The sequence below is a fragment of the Mycteria americana genome, chromosome 1 (genome assembly GCF_035582795.1).
Source record: "Mycteria americana isolate JAX WOST 10 ecotype Jacksonville Zoo and Gardens chromosome 1, USCA_MyAme_1.0, whole genome shotgun sequence".
NCBI lineage: Eukaryota > Metazoa > Chordata > Aves > Ciconiiformes > Ciconiidae > Mycteria > Mycteria americana.
In genome coordinates this window covers 11,872,931-11,889,309 of record NC_134365.1, presented here as the reverse complement: position 1 = coordinate 11,889,309, position 16,379 = coordinate 11,872,931, and the positions used below count along the sequence as shown (strand labels likewise).

Below are 16,379 nucleotides of genomic sequence, written 5' to 3'. Positions count from 1 at the left end.
CATCTGTGAATAGATGGTACATGGAAATGTATCTACATGGGGGAAAATGACTTTTCTGCTTTACTAACAGACTTTAAGAGAAAAGGTTGTTTGGTCAAGTTAACCAAGAGGATCTGGTATGAAATATCAAAGGGATTTTTGGGGGGAGGGGAGTGGGCTTTGTTGCTTTTTTTTCATACTAAGTGTTATTTTCCACAATAGGAAAACTTTGCACAACCATTTTGACAAGCACTTTGAGCATGTATATCTTTCAGCTGCAGGGTAGTGCAATTTATATCCTCGAATTATTTCCAAAGTTTGCAAATGACCCCTTTGTTTGTGATAGGATCCTTCCATCAGATACATAGATCATCAGTGTGTGCTAAATCTGAGTCCTTGCAAAAATGTCAGGATCACAATTTAAATGTTTAGACTCACTCTTTGGTGATAATTTAATTATATTCTTATTTTTCAGGCATCTAGAGCTAGCACATTCTTTTCAATAGTATTTGTACTGGACTTTGAGGAGGGCTAAATATTATTATATATTTGAAATACATTTCAGAGTACTTTCCTCCTTGCATCTAAATTTTATCAGCCGGATCCTATGTGAAAAATCACACTTCTTTTGTTTGCACTTCTGTTTTATTAAACTGAAATGATTACACTGCTAATTCATACTATAAGGCCCTTTCTTCTACAAAGACAGATATAGACACGCTTTATTTTACACGGCATAAATGTGTATCATCAGAATCAGCTGGACTATTTACATGGCATAACATTAGATAAACATATAGTTCTTTGCTGGGCTCAGGCTTAACCATATACATAAGTCTCTAATTCATCACAGCTTTATAAAGTTCAATTTTCTTTAACTGAGTTACTTGTAACAGTTAAATTATAAAAAGAGACAGAAAGCAAAGAAGAAAGGGAAAACCCTTCAGACCTAAGCAGATGCTTGGCAGGGGCAAGTTTGCAACAAATTGTTGAAGTCTGACAAAATTATAATAGGAAGACAAAAGGCCCCATACCTTCAAGCATTAGGCAATGTTAAATGGATTTTGCTGCTGCCATAGTGATAATTAGTAGGTAGAACAGGTTATGCAAAAATCAGTAAGATTAATAATATATTATTCCCTGTCTTCCATGGCTATAGGAATACATTTGGTATTAATGCTAATAGATTTAATTTAATGGATTAATTTGGAGTCAGTGCAGACGTTATAGACATTTAGGAAATGATCAGTTTGTAATTCCATATGTTTAATATTAAAATAAAGTGCCTCACACTGGTACTCTGATAGATTTCACTTCACAGTGAATTAAAATTGCTTCAGACCTCAAGAATCAAATAAGAATTCAAAATTATTCTGCTATATAGTCACACTCACGGATATAATTAAAGGTCTGTCAGCACTTTCATTACATAAAGCCATTTTTAAGCAGTTTATAAGTTGGCCATGACATTTTGCTTAAAGCTGGAAATGGGCTGTGAGTTTCCTGCCCAAGAGTGAATTTTTGTTTCTTATGAATGTAATTGGAATCAGATTCTTTTCCTGTGTTTCCCATCTGTGACAAAGGGGTTAAAGAACATTGTCTGGTTTTTGTGTTGCTCCCACATGTACAAAATAGCTCAGCGCTCCAATTTAGCACCTTGCAGATAATTGGGCTCCATCAGTATATAAGCAAATAAAACAGATCCAGAGCACAGGCTAGATCACTGGCCAATAGACATGTTGTCCTGGTTTCAGCTGGGAGAGAGTTAATTTTCTTCCTAGTAGCTGGTATAGTGCTGTGCTTTGGATCTAGTATGAGAATAAAGTTGATAACATGCTGATGTTTTAGTTGTTGCTATGTAGTGCTTACACTAAGTCAAGGAGTTTTCAGCTTCTCATGCTCTACTGACTGAGAAGGCTGGAGATACACAAGAAGCTGGGAGGGGGCACAGCCAGGACAGCTGACCCAAACTGGCCAAAGGGCTATTCCATACCATATGGCGTCATGTTCAGTATAGAAACTAGGGAAAAGCTGGCGGGTGGCCGCTGCTCAGGAACTGGCTGGGCATCGGTTGGCAGGTGGTGAGCAATTGTGTCGTGCATCAGTTGCTTTGTATATTATTTTGTCATTATTATTATTATTAATACTATTTTAATCTATTTTATTTCAATTGTTCAACTGTTCTTATCTCAACACACATATTTTTTTCCACTTTTACTCTTCTGATTCTCTCCCCCATCCCACCAGTTGGGGGAGGGAGCAAGCATCTGTGCGGTGCTCAGTTGCCGTCTGGGGTTAAGCCATGACACGTGCACTGTTTAATACACAGCCCTGGTATGTTTTTTGCCCCCCCCAGACAGAGCTTTCCCAATGTCCAGGGGCACTTTGGGGAATACCACAAGCTAAGGGCTGTTTGGGTGCAGCCATGCAGTTTTGAAGGTTTGGGAGAAAGAGTTTAGTCATAACTCAGATGTCATAACTATGACAAGACATTTGGCCTTAGGGCCAGAGAAAAATCCCACTTTATTTGCCTTTTTTTTTATAGATGGCAAGTGGATAATCCTGTTTTATTTGCCAGTATAGACCTACTCTTAGTATACTTTGCAGAGACAGACTAGTCAAAGATGTTTCCAATACAGCATGTGCTCACCATGTTAGTTGGTACATAATGGTCTAGGACCATTTTAAGACATCAGTTTGGTTTGAGCTTAAATCTAGATAAGAAGAAATCAATTTCCATGGGAGGTTCAAAACACAGAATAAAATCGCTCACCTGTTAATACCAGTACTTATCCAAAATACATTATTAGTTACGCAGACCTTCAAGAAAATCAAAGGGTGAGATTATGACAGAATTATTTAAAGAAGGACAGTTCACAGATATGCTGCTTAATTGACTGTTGTGGGCTTTGGACGCCAGAGGCAAGATGAATGTATGTGCAGTCACTGCCAAGGAATCCTTTGAAAGGAAAGTGCTTTCTCACTCCCAAGAGAAATCGCGAAATTGCTGAAGAGGTTAAAGGAGCTCAGCATGCCCATCCTCCATTCAGACAAACGTTTTCCAGTATATGGAGTATTTCCAGCAGTTCTCTCATCACCTCGAACAGCATCCCAAGTGGAGTCACAAGTTGTTCTCACGACTGAAAGATAAGCAGTACAGACTTTATTTGTTTATGAGCAAGTGTCACCACAAATCAGGAAATATGACTGAAACATTAATTTCATTAGTAGACAGAGTAATTTTTTAGTCATAAAACTCACAAAGAATTAAATCCTTGGTGAGAACATTACTGTAGCCTGTTCCACCTCCACCCTTGCATAAGAAGGTAACTAGGAGTTCTCCGAGAGGAACTGTTTTGGGAAGGTCAACACCATATGCTTAAAAAAGACATTCAGAAAGCTATCAATAGCAGGAGATTGGTCTGTCTTATAAACATACCAGTTAGCATGGTAATACAACTTTTGAGACACTCTCTACCTGGAAAATAATAATTAAAACTAATATAGAGTTATCATTTCATCTAAGATGAAATTATTTTCATCTAAGAAAATGATCTGCCTGCAGTCAGAATTAATATCTGTAAATAAATTCAGTGGCTGAAGAAAGGACAACCCCAATCACAGAAGTATCATTGTCGTTATAAGAAAAAATAAGGGAAAAGAATAGACTATGGTCCTTCAGCAAAAAGTAAGGATAGACACTTGCTTATAAAATTGGGACCAAGGTAACAAAAAAACCCAAACCAAACCACAAACAAACAAAGAAACAAAAATGCAAATAAAGAAAGAGCAAACACATAACCAAGGATCCCTTGAAGCGTAGCCCTTTCCACAGATGCTTTACACTGGAGGCACATCACAGGTATGAGAACTGAGGAGAAGGATTCAGTAAGAGCCAGATGAATAATGAGGTATGTTTTCCCTTCAGAAAGACCATGGAAAGCTGGATCTACCCTTACTGAGTAATGGCGATGACCTGGAGGAGCAAACAGCAGGGCTCAGAAGGGAAATTCTCCATTGTAAGTTGCTTTGCTAGTGAAGTTAACTAAACAATTAAAGAAATATGGGGATTTGCCTTGAGACTGTCACTCCAAGTTAATGGAAACCCCAGATCTAGTGAATTATGGACTCCATCTGCTGTGATTGACTCTCAGCGAATTGGAAGTAAATATAGTCTCTGTGTCTTACGCAGATAAGCCATGTGGTTTTCTTGCTATTTTTCCAATTTTCACAAGAATACTTAATGCAAAATGCAATGTTGATGTTTGCCTAACATTCCAGCTGATTGTGAGGTGACACAACATAGGAAATTTCTGAAAAGAAAGAGGAAGTTTATTGTCTACATCCTTTGAAAGAACATGTACTTTTGCAGTGGTAAAATACATTCTGCTGCTGTCACTGCCTCAGACTTCCAAAGCCCTCTGGTGAGGAGCAGCAAGGCCTTCATAGTTCAAGGAAACTGTAATCTATTGGTACCTAAATGAAAGATACTATGACTAAATAAATAAATGAGTAGATAAATCAGATGTGCAGTTATTAAAAGTTCTGTTGAGGTATTCTGTACAGAGCCAAAAAGAAAGCAGAACACAAGACTCAAGAAACCATCAAAATAGGAAAAGGCCTGTTTTGATCATTTGAACACTGACAGTAGCATTGTATGCCAGTTCATGCAAGGAAAAGCATATTTAGCCTATAGTAACTGCTAAATACTGTTTCAGATCTTGGCAGTACTTATTTACTCCTTCCCCTGTTTAAGAGTGAAATTTAGCAGTAAGCATACAAGTTTTTCCAAGTAATAAAGAAAGCTATTTTTCCTGTTTAATAGTTTTCAAACAGCCTCTTGTGACCTATGCAATCATTAAACAATCCAGTAAAAGCTTTTGCAATTGCAAGATCATTTTCTTTTACCCTGGTCTAAAATCTGCACAGATTTTGTTTTACAGTACACTACCTAGATACAAGCTAAAGCATGAAAACAGGGATATTTCGTTACCATGTAGCTTGTGTGTGTGAAGGGGTCTGGAAATATCTCATAACTCAAAACATGAATCACGTGGCTTTATCTGCAATTACTCACTATACTTTTCATATTTTGTTATTATCTGAACTAATCTAAAAACTACCTGAAAGAAATCTGTCTTCCATTGTTTACTGTACTGCTTGAATATTCATTTCATTCCTGCTCTGGGTTTTAATTTAGAACCCACTCGAAAGGGCTTTTTGTTCTTAAAATGTGTGTTTGCCACTATTGAATTCCTCAAGTTGCATTTCCAGAATGAGAAAAAAAATCATCAAGTACATCTGAGATCTGGTCCTGGGACTAATTAGAATGCAAAGCATCCGCACAAACTGGCCTTTAGACTTTGGAAGAAAGTTGAAGTCAGAGGAAGATTACGCATAGCATGGCTTCACCCTCCCATGGCCCAACACTTCCAGAAACCTTCCCATCTGATAGTAGTGACAAAGTGGAGAGTAGGCATATGGCTGATGCTAATGGAAACAATTTCATTTCTTCATTTACACTAATAAGTTAGTGAAGGGCTGTTCTGCACATGGGCAGCTATTTTAAGCTCATTTCATTGTGCTCATTGAGCACTAGAGGAGAACAAAGAACATGAAGAAAAAGGTGCATGAAAAGCATCATAATTTTTATTGAATTTTTAGTAATTCAATCTTTTTGTCTAAATTCATATATTTTAAATATTAAAGATAAAAGAGGAACATTATTGACTCCAGGAATTGCTCTTGGTTTTTTGGACTCCAGTCTTTGGAAGTTAAAAGTGCGGGGGGCTGTAGGACAGAGTCTCAGCCAGCATATATTAAAGTCAAGAGAGTGAAGCTTACTGACTAAACAATCATTTACGTCTCCATTAAGTTTATTATGAGTCTACCAGTTTCATGAATTTATGATGGGCTTTTAGGCACCATCCAAGGTAACTTAAGGTGTCATATGTGCACTGCCACTGTACTGTACTGTGAAAGGAGTAGATACTTTAAAATTTTGATTCTCAAACAAGTTGTTCTGAATCCCACCTTTGGGAATATATTTTTTTATTACTTCACCAGTTCTAGTATTCTAAGAATGTTAAACAGTACTTTAATAATTAATTTTATAACACAGTTTATAGATAATGAACTTGGGGTTCATTGGCAGATGATGAGGCTCTTGGAAAGATGTATCATATGAAACAGCTCAGTAAAATGAAAAGGCATGTTTTGACTCTGTCACAACTCCCCTGTGACACAGAGATTGGACGGTATTTTCCTTTTAAATCTATCTAACATTATCCTAGGTATAGTAATATGAATACTACTATCTTAAATAAAATGAAACTTCAGCTTAAGCTTCATGATGGTATATTCCAAAATAAATAGCTGTATTGCATATTCTTTCTTAAAATAAAGTAGGTCAAGCTATTATAAAAGTAATACCCCTTTATTACTGTCAATAATCAATGATTGTCTTCTCCAGTCCTTAGACAGTTTAATGCTATTTTCTTATTTTCAGGCCAACAAGCTGATTGGCAAGTAAACCACACAGCTGCAAGGCCTGCTAACTTCAGCTTAAACTCTGAGTGTTCAACTCTTTTGAAATCAGGTCAGACAGTTGAGGTCAGAGTCTGGACGGCTATCAGTTCCCTACCTTCCTAGTTTGGACTATGTTAAAGAAAAAACACAGACCAACTGACTGAAGAAGTCTTCTCTGGCTTTAAAGCTTGTAGAATTATTGCTAAGAATTTTTTTTTTCTTTTTTCAAAACACAAAGACTCAAATGACTTTTTTCAAGGTGGAAGCAAGTGTAAATAAAAACAACATTTGGCCTTAATAGGCTGATTTACATTCTCTGGGTTCATATAAATGATATTGATGCAAGAAGTCATACTGACGTCACTATTACTGATTGCAACTGGTCAGACTTGTTTTGCCAAAACACTTTTGAGTGAAGGAAGATTGTTCCATTTGTACTGAACACTTTTCATTTTCCTGAAAGTTTCTGTGAAAAAATATTTCTGAAATTAAAGTGATTTCACTTGGAAAATTGGAAATTTGCATTTGTTTTCATTTCTTGTATTACTTCATTTGACTAGTCAGACACAAGTACAGGGAAAACAATTTTAAAAGTAAGAGAAATGAGAAATTTCTCACAGTCTGTAAATACATCTAAAAGCAAAAAGCTGGCATTCTTTACTGAACAAAGCATGCAGACCTTTCAGTCAGGAAACCTAATCTTTTTCAGGAAACGTAAAATTTTTGTCAAGTAGAAATTATAAATTCCAACTGTTCTTCTCAAGGTTCAAAACTCTTTCAGCTCATGAGCTGAATAGTTCACTCAGTAACCATCCAGTCTTCTGCCCCTCTAGTTCTGATTTCTAGATTCTAGTAAGCCCTACTTTCATTTAAAACACAGCATCACTGTGCAGATGCACAGCAATATGGAACACACCTTGCTGTGTTTTCAATTTTCAGTGGTCTTCAAAGACTATTAAGAGGGTGGATTTATATTAGGAAAAGTCTATATATTTTCTTTTTTAAAACATTCTGGGTGCTTCTTGTTGTTTAACTAAGCCATACAGGAAGTCACTATATGTTAGAAAACTTATTCAAGAACTTGAATAAATAATAGGCTGGTTAACTCCAACCAAGTTTAGGGCTATTGCGTTTAACTTGAAGAAATATATGAAAAAAGATTTTGAAGTGAGCTATCTTCCAAGAAAAGCTATAGTCTTTGTGATTACATTGTAGATCATATCCCATGATCAGTTTTGGATTTGCAATGAAAGTGTTCATTTTCATAGTCCAAGATTTCCATATCCTAAAACCAAAGTAGTATAGATATAGCATAATGTAGTACAGATCCACTATTCTCTTTGTGTGTTATAATAGGCAGTATTTACCCAAATGTAACAGAATATATTAGTTCTGATTAGATAATTCACTTTCACTTCCTAAATTACTCTCCATGTTTAATGTATACAGATGCATTCCTTTACAACATTTTCATAAAACAATTTTTGGGTGGGATTCTGATCTCTGTTACATAACTAAAACTACAGATTTACATCTGCATCTGCATGCCTGCCCACTAAGTAAAATAAAAGAGAAGATCATATAATAGCAGTATTTTATTAGTCTTAACAGTTTGAAAAGCACCCCTTTAAAACCAGATAACATCTTACATCATGAAACAAAAGAGATGCTCATTGAAGGCAAAATATGTTGAAAAGAGTAGTTTTGAAGTAATTATCGAAAATAACATTGAGATTATGTTTCATTCATCTATTAGGAAGAACTCCTCAGGCACTGGGAAAACCAGACTTTCTCATTTTGTTTTCACTCTTGAACTCCAGAAGCATGATCGGGATCTAAAATGTCACCTTTAATATTCTTTTACTTTGGTCTTAGTGTTTAATTGTAAATAACTCTTCATATTTTTAAATGTTGCTGGCCTAAGAAGAAGTGATAGATTGAACTTGATCGAGCTGTTTCCTATTGATTCAGTCTTGTTGCCTGTCCCACTCCTGACCATCTGACCTGCTTTTGTTCCTCCAGAGGTTAGCCTTATTATTACGATTTGCAGCAGTGCTATGCATATCACTGGCCAGCACATTTGAATTAATTATGTTTTCCTGAAGAAGAAATGGGACAAGAAACTAGGCCAATTATTCACTGTTAACCAACAGAAACACATTCACACTAGTGATCCCAAATGTTCCCTGGGCCTCTGTTTAAAATTAATCCATCAGAAAATCACATGGAGAATGCTTAAGACCCCCCTCCAATTATTTAAAATCATGTCATTAAATCAGGCAAATGCTGGCACTGCAACTCAGCAGGCGCTAATTTAACCCATATGCTTTGGGACTGTTCCTACATCCTTTTGTCCTAGCCAGAATTTATGCAAGAATTATTTTTTTTTCCTATAAAATAAAATTGTATTACAAGATAACCATAGAATTTTAAGCCTGATGGGTTCTAAATGGAAGCTGGATAAATATGAAAAAAACTTTAGCTCAGCAAAACATATAATGACTTATTGGAGACCAATATTATAGAAAGGAAGATCCAAAAAGTGCCAAAAATCTGAAGACTGGAGCACCAGCATGGAAGTCCATCCACCATGGAATTATGTTCCCTAATAAAAAGAATCAAGATAAATTCCTACAGATACATGACATTATTCTGGAAATGCCCTACTAAAAATATTAAATGTGTGTCTCCATCTCAGCCTCCTAGTCACCTTTCTTGTCTTTCTACACTTCTCACTTCCATTTCTTCATGCTGTTTCTTTCTTCATTTTTTCCTGCTTTGTCACTTTTTAAATATTTTCCCATATTCTCCCCTGTTTTATCTTCTCAGATTATTTCCCGTTCTTTCCCTTGTTTTCCTTTGAAATCTGTGTGTGAAAGAAAGGGAAAAAGCAAGACAATACAAGTTAAGGCTTAACATCATTTGGATTTTTCTAGAATGATGTTGTCATTATGCCCAATGCAGAGTATAAATAGTCTATACCTCAGCTTTTCATATTGACTCATTCCAAAAGGAATATTTATTAAATTATTATGTTGATATGTAAATGACTTAGTAATGAAACTGTGAGATTTTTGGTATTTGGAAAAATAATAATGAAAAAGCACTAAGGTTTTGGGGTTTATTAGAATACTAATGAAGACAAAAAGAAAAAAAGTTGTCCAGTGTAGTCATGGCTAGTGACATTACTCCATTGGCTATTTACTATGTGGTTAAACATGTTTCAGTGCAGTAATCCCAAAAGGATGATGCAGGAAGTACTTACCTACACAAAAAAAATAGATCTTCATTATTTATTGTTTTGATTTGTGTTGTGATTGCGCCAGTGCATGCTTTAGGAGGTTTATATGTTGGGGGGGGGGGGTGGTGGTGGTTATTGCTTTTGTCTCTGTAACAGCAACTTGCCATCTGGAAATGCTAAAAGTGCATAAAAGAAATAGGATTTATATGCAGAAACAATAATCCCCTTCTTCAAACTTTCTTCAGTCTGTTGCTATGCTTTTGTATGCAAGTTGCTCTTCTGAACTGCTGCTTGGTTTTTGTTTTTGTAATTGGTCATCACCATGAGACTCAAGTATATAATTCTGTGAACGCTTCTGTGTATTAATGAGTGGTTCAGCTTATTAAAGAATAGGACTCTTTACAGGAAATATCTTTCATATTTTTCTGATATTTCTGATATTTTCTGATGTTTTCTGATATTTCTGATATTTTTCTTCATTTTTGCAAACAAATTGGGAATTGTAAAGAACTTTTATTTAAGAAAAATCAAAATACAGTATTACCAAAGCAAGCTCATGCTTTGGACTATGCAACTTTTCTATGAATTTGGTGTTTTTATCAATGTCGTACAACTGAGAACAGTGAACTTGCTAAAAGCTTGGTTACAAAATGTGATGCATGGGTCCAGAATCTTGCTGCCTCAAGGGAGAAGTTCCCTCAGACACAGACTTTGGAATCTCATCCCAGGATAACCAGACCTTCCTTTGCCAAAAGAGTTTCTAAGCTCTTGCAGCCTGCTTGACCGTAAGTTCTTGAAGCCTTAACTGGCAAAGGCTTTCCCTACTGCCTTTACGATGCATTGGGTGACCATTAGTGACCATTAGTCTCGTTCTCCCTGATCAGTTATGCCCTTCCTGGCTGACATGCAGGTACAAAAGGCAATGACAGAGGAGACAGAAACTGGAATTAAGGAAAGTAATTGATACATATTTATACTAATTTCCATAGGAAATTCCCAAAGGTGAACTGGCTGAACCAATAGTGTGGAAAGCTGAGGGACAGAGACTTTACAGAAGTGGCAGGGGAAGCAGAAGCAACAGTTCATACTAGTGGAAGATTGGAAGCTAAAAGGGCACAGGCTGTGTACGTGACACATTGCTGATGGATGGACGCATTTGCAGAGTTCCCAGAAAACATCAGACAGAACAGAGAACACCTTTAACTGGACATCTGCAGGATTTTTTTTCCCCCACCATGACTCGCAGCCAGGAGGGGAGCCTGGATGTGATCTTTCCAGGGCATTGGCTCTACAAGCGGTGTTCCTGCTCAGTTTTCCCGGTCGGTTATCACAGTGTGGTATGACTAAGTCAGCTGTGCAGACAGACCAGCACCAAAATTGCTCATAACCTGGACCTGCTATGATAACTTGAAAGTTAGTTACCAATTGCTTTAAAAAGGGGAATACACTGAAAAAGCAAATACTTCAGGTCTCAGTCAGGACAAACTCTAAACCCCTCTCGTTGCCCATCCCCCTTCACATACTCTCAGGGGAGGTGTATGTTACTAACAGTCTAAAAAATTCCCCTGTATAGCTGCTTTCCCCAGGTAGATCATTAGAGGAAAAAACAGAACTGAACATTTTAATTGTGTTAGTTAAAACATGACTGAAATGTGCACAGTTACCAGAGCAATTAATGTGTTATAAGAACCCATACAAAGTCGAATGGCAAAGCCATATTATAATTTATACAGCTTTTCTGAAAATATTTACAATTTTCCCCTCTCCTCTGAGCAGCTGTAAAGCATTCTTTCATTCCCTTCCTGTGCCTAGTGAGATCCAGGAGGGAAAGCATCCTCAGCTTTGCCTCAGGGGACACATGGCAAGACACACTTGTGTGATGCTCATGCTTCCATGAAGATGAATATATATTACGTAGTGAACAAAAGCTCCCTTTACGGTTAGTGAAAAGAATTAGGCACCCCAAACATGCGATTCGTGAAATAAATAGGTTATACACCTCACAATTGCCTATTTTACTCCACTGAATATAAATAAGGCTTGTTTAGCTCAAAACCAGACACCTAATCATCTAAAATTCAATTAAATGTTTCCCTGCATGTGTTTTCTTCTCCATGTCTGTCTTTTTGCAGCCTCTAACAGCATTGCATTCCATGTGCTACTTTGGGTTATTTTGTATTTGCCACCGTGAGGAGCTTCTGATATAAATAATCGTTTTGTGGTACTTCAAGTTTTTGACCGAATGCATTTAGAGGTAGCATTAAATGTCTTATGACTCAGTTTGAACCCCAATGAAATCAACTGAAAGTCTCCCAAGTTTGAGCACTGAAATTGTATTTAAAAATTGTTTTTCTAGGCTGTGATTTTCCAAAGAATCTCTCCTCAATTTAAATTTTAAGGAGTTTGTAGTGAAAATGCATGTTAGTATATAGTTTTGGATGGAGAACATGCTTTTATGAATATCAAATTCACTTACATGTTAACAGTTTAGCTACAAGGTAAATTTCATATATGAAAAGGGGCTGTGGAAATTGTTGGAGTAAATTCTTTCTGAAGACTTGCCACTCCTATTGTCTAATCCTCTTCCCCTCTCCACAGAACTTTTATTGCACAATATATCTTAAAGCAAAATTCTTCTTTAAAATCAATAGAAATAGGAAGAGTTTAACAAAGAAACCATCTTTTTGGAATAAGCATTATTTACAGATAATTTTGTAGTCTTACTTTAAGGTCGGTTTCATAATCCAGAGCTGGTTCAGGGTTTTATAAATCATTCACTATCTGGATCCACTAAAAAGAATGTACTTGGTTTAGCTAAAGAATGCAGCAGAGAAAAATGAAAAACAAAACAGTTAAATGAGCAACATGATTTTTTTCCTTATTCCTTTTTAAAAAGTACTCTTGAAAATAATATACTGTGAGCTAATATTAATCATATGAGGACAGATCACGTAAACAAAGCCTATCTAGTGATCTAGTTCCAAACTTTAGAAGGACTGTGAATCCTGTTAAATTTTCATTTTTATGCTTTCAAACCATTTTTATAATGTAACATTTATTTTTGATAGTGCTCAGAACTATAAATCATTTTACTCTACAACCCTTGAGTCTTAGGATTTATGAATACAGAAGAAAATCTGTTTCCTATTTGTATGCTCTACTGTTTGGAATTACATGTTAGTAGAAGAAAATCTGTCCTTATACAAATGTGATAACACAAAAATATATGAAGGTGCCCTTGCTTAGGTATGACTAGTCAGCCTCAGTTGGGCAGATCTGGTGTGTTATTGTCCTTGAACTATATAATGATAAATAAAGTTCTTGGCTTACAAGAGGAGGAATGTTATTCCAATATATATGGGCCATATACTTCATACTGTTTCTGTTTTGTGACTGTAATTCACTGTAAGACTCAAAGGTTGAGGATCAAGTGTTCCAAGTTTAACATAAATTTATATCACCTTTATTCTCCGTGAGTTCCCAGTCTCGGCACTATTTGTCTTAGGATGTAAGTTCCTTTCTTTCATTCAGACTAAAATTCTATTGTGCACCTAAGTTACTGTTTTCCAACGCAAACTACTATGCATTTGTCAAGGATTTCTCATCTTAAAAAATAAGACTATTAATAAAAAAGTTCTCAACCTCATATAGTTGAACGCAAAGGATCTTGCTGCTTTTTAAATCCAGCACAGAAACACATAGTAAATGTACTTGCCTTTTCTGCATTAGTACAAAAAAAGCCTCCATATAGCGATGGGCCTAAATTATTAAAAAGTTTTCTTTTGTTCCTACTACACTTAAAAAAATTAAATAATTTGGAAGAAAATGTGTGCAATTTATACAGACTTCATTGACAGAACTAGAATTCTATAGTGTTATAGAAAATCGGGATGCTTCTGCAATCACTGAATTATTTTATAAAGATGTATGATCTTTTACATGCTGAAAATTTAGACCTGTGAGCAAGGAAGATGTCAAACAATCTCAAATAATTAAGTATCTGTTCAAGCTAGTATAGTGAAGACAAATTAGTCTCTGAAGGCAGTGACAAGCAAATGTAAGTCTCTTCATTTTACGGTCTCTTTTCCTATGGGATTTCATAGAAAAAAATCAGATGTGGTTATTTGAGATTGCTTTCAATAACATTTCAAGAGCATATCTTTAGACTTAGATGTATGAACCATCCTCCTGCTGTGAGCCAAAGCAATTTCACAAGAGCACTGTGAGCTTCACAACTCAGCCTTGGATTGACTAGGTCAAGAGAAGAATAGGAACATATGACACCAAAAGAGAAAAATCTCCTGGGTTAGTGGCATTTTCCTCTCTTTTAAGGTTATGAGAAGACTAATACCAGCTAGGAATGTTAGCAGGATTTCCGAGGTCTTGATCATACAATGTCTTCTGTAGGACAGTCTTATGTACCTACAGAAGTCCTACTGAGATCAGAGAGTTGTGTCCAGACACAGAGGTTTGCCCAATTGTCACTACATTGCAATTGCAGTATCTTAACAGAATAGAAAAAGTAAATTAAAAATGCTTATTTTACAATAGAATAATTAAAATAATTGACACTTTCAGTCATTCACATATATAATTAGCCAAAAATCCATTCTCAAAGCACACTTTATCTCTTGCAACATATGTGTGTTATTGTGTTCCATGCTGAGTGAATGCCCTAATACTTGCATTTAAATGGCATTCCTATTCAATAATCCATCTGCTCAAATGATATTTCAACCAATGGCACTCAAATTCAGTTTGACAGACCTCACAGGCTACATCTTCTTTCCAGGGATACCCCCCTCACTGTTTTCCACAAGGATTTAGATGGACTTCTGTTTATCTTTGTCTTTTCTCAGGGAAAATGTGGAAGAAAGGCATGCCTAGGCTGCATAATGTGCACTGCGCAGAAGTCTTGAAGTCCAGAAGTCTTTTCTGGAGAAGGCTGGTATCACATCAGTTTAGCAATTTTCCCATGGGGGTCTCCATCCAGGCATTCTCAATGAGAAATTAGGACAAAATGTGCAGCTCTGTTGATTATGTAGAACATTTTTTCCTACAGAAGGAAAAATCTATTATAATCTATTTCAAGAGTTTCTTCAGGATATGGATCTCTTGCAAGAACTATATAGACAGCTACTGAAGTGGTATACATTTCAGGAAGCAATACTGACATGCCTAGGCCATAAAATAAAAATAGGACAAATTACTTTGACTGAACCAAGTTTGTGTAATTTTTTGAAAGGTCTGATTTTATTTACATATGAATATGCATTACACTGAAGTTGTCAGCACTGACTATCTGCAGTTCTTAGGCAAAAGCTAACAAAACATTGGTTGATTTCAATGAAATTAATAAAAAAAGAGACACTGAATTTAGTTAGCTCCAAGAGGAAAAATGAATGAAGTTAAACACCCAAGCATAGTTAAATATCGTTGTCTAACAAAGGCCATGTGAGAGACTGAAAGAGTCAATGTCTCAAACATTGCGGCGAGGTGAGGTGCTATTTGCATGGCAACAGCAGGTCAGGGAGCACGGGGTGGGGGAGAGCGGGAGCGGGATGTGCGGGACGTGGAGAGCGCGTCGGAGGCCGCATGGTTCCGGGTTCCGCCGGACCTGACCACGTACGGCCAGAGGTCACACAGAGCTGATCTGAGGAAGGGGCTTGCGACCGCCCGAGAGACCCCTCGTGACCACCCCGCTCCCCCAGCGCCTGCGCAGAAGATTGAGAACTTTCTGGAACAAGAACCATGTAAGTGCTGAAGGGGCGTACCTGGAGGCGGGGATTAGCTTATAAAAGACACGCCCTCCAGGGAACCATGTGCACGCCCACCACTGGAGGATTGCCACATCTGTCATCGTCATTGTGATTTTTGCAAGAAAAAGTATCACCAAGGGTGGTGATACTTTTTCTTGCTCTTTCCTCCTCTCTTTTCCTTTTCTCGCTTCTCTCCCCCTCTACTCTTCCAATATATGCAAGTTTGGGATAAATTGTGACGGGTTGCCCGGAAAATAGCTCCATTGCCAAATCGCCTCTGCTCATTCGTTAAGCTCGCCAGTTCGTTAAGTTTGTCCATTTGTTGAATTCATCAGTTAATAAAGTTGCTGGCCAGCCTGTTCCTCTGAGTCATTGTCGTGACTCTACCGACCACGCAGCTCTGCCGAGCAGAGATCGGCTTTTGTCGGTACACAAACCGTCGGGGAATTGAAAAGATTCACCCCTCTCGCAACCCACCGAGTGGGACGAGACAGGCCATATGTGATTGAAAGTGGCAGTGTATCAAGTAAGAGTCAAGTAAGAGACTGATGGCAAAAGTTAGTGTTGTACTGATTTGTACTTATTCTTGAAATGCAGCCTTTCACTGGAATTATTTTACCTTAACACCTCTCAGAACAGGAAGTCAAGAACAGAACAAGAATGAGGAGCTAGTATGGAGCTTTCAGATGCCTATTGTAAATTAAGAAATGGTCCTTTGCTTACCCTCTTCAGGGTAGATGAAAGTGCATTCACTCTGAACAACTATAAAAGGCTCATCCCGTTCCTGTTATTTATCATACTTCTCCTTCCTTGCTATAGAAAATTTGCCTGCTGACTGCCATGCTGAACAACTTTGTTATAGTGTGTTCCTG

The 16,379-nt window shown here is 37.0% G+C and overlaps 1 long non-coding RNA gene across 5 annotated transcripts; it reads right to left on the bottom strand.

Annotated features, from left to right (window-relative positions):
* Positions 1-619: 619 nt before the first annotated feature.
* LOC142404220 (uncharacterized) lies at positions 620-15,614 on the bottom strand. 5 transcript variants are annotated; one of them, XR_012773782.1, is made up of 6 exons: positions 15,523-15,614; positions 14,175-14,926; positions 12,473-12,562; positions 9,773-9,924; positions 9,218-9,373; positions 8,197-9,112 (listed from the first exon to the last, which is right to left on the bottom strand). It is a non-coding gene; the product is annotated as an uncharacterized LOC142404220 (long non-coding RNA). The 5 variants fall into 5 exon arrangements; XR_012773784.1 differs by lacking the exons at positions 8,197-9,112; positions 9,773-9,924 and adding an exon at positions 620-3,119; XR_012773783.1 differs by lacking the exon at positions 9,773-9,924 and having other exon boundaries at positions 8,197-9,138.
* Between the last annotated feature and the right edge of the window lie 765 nt (positions 15,615-16,379).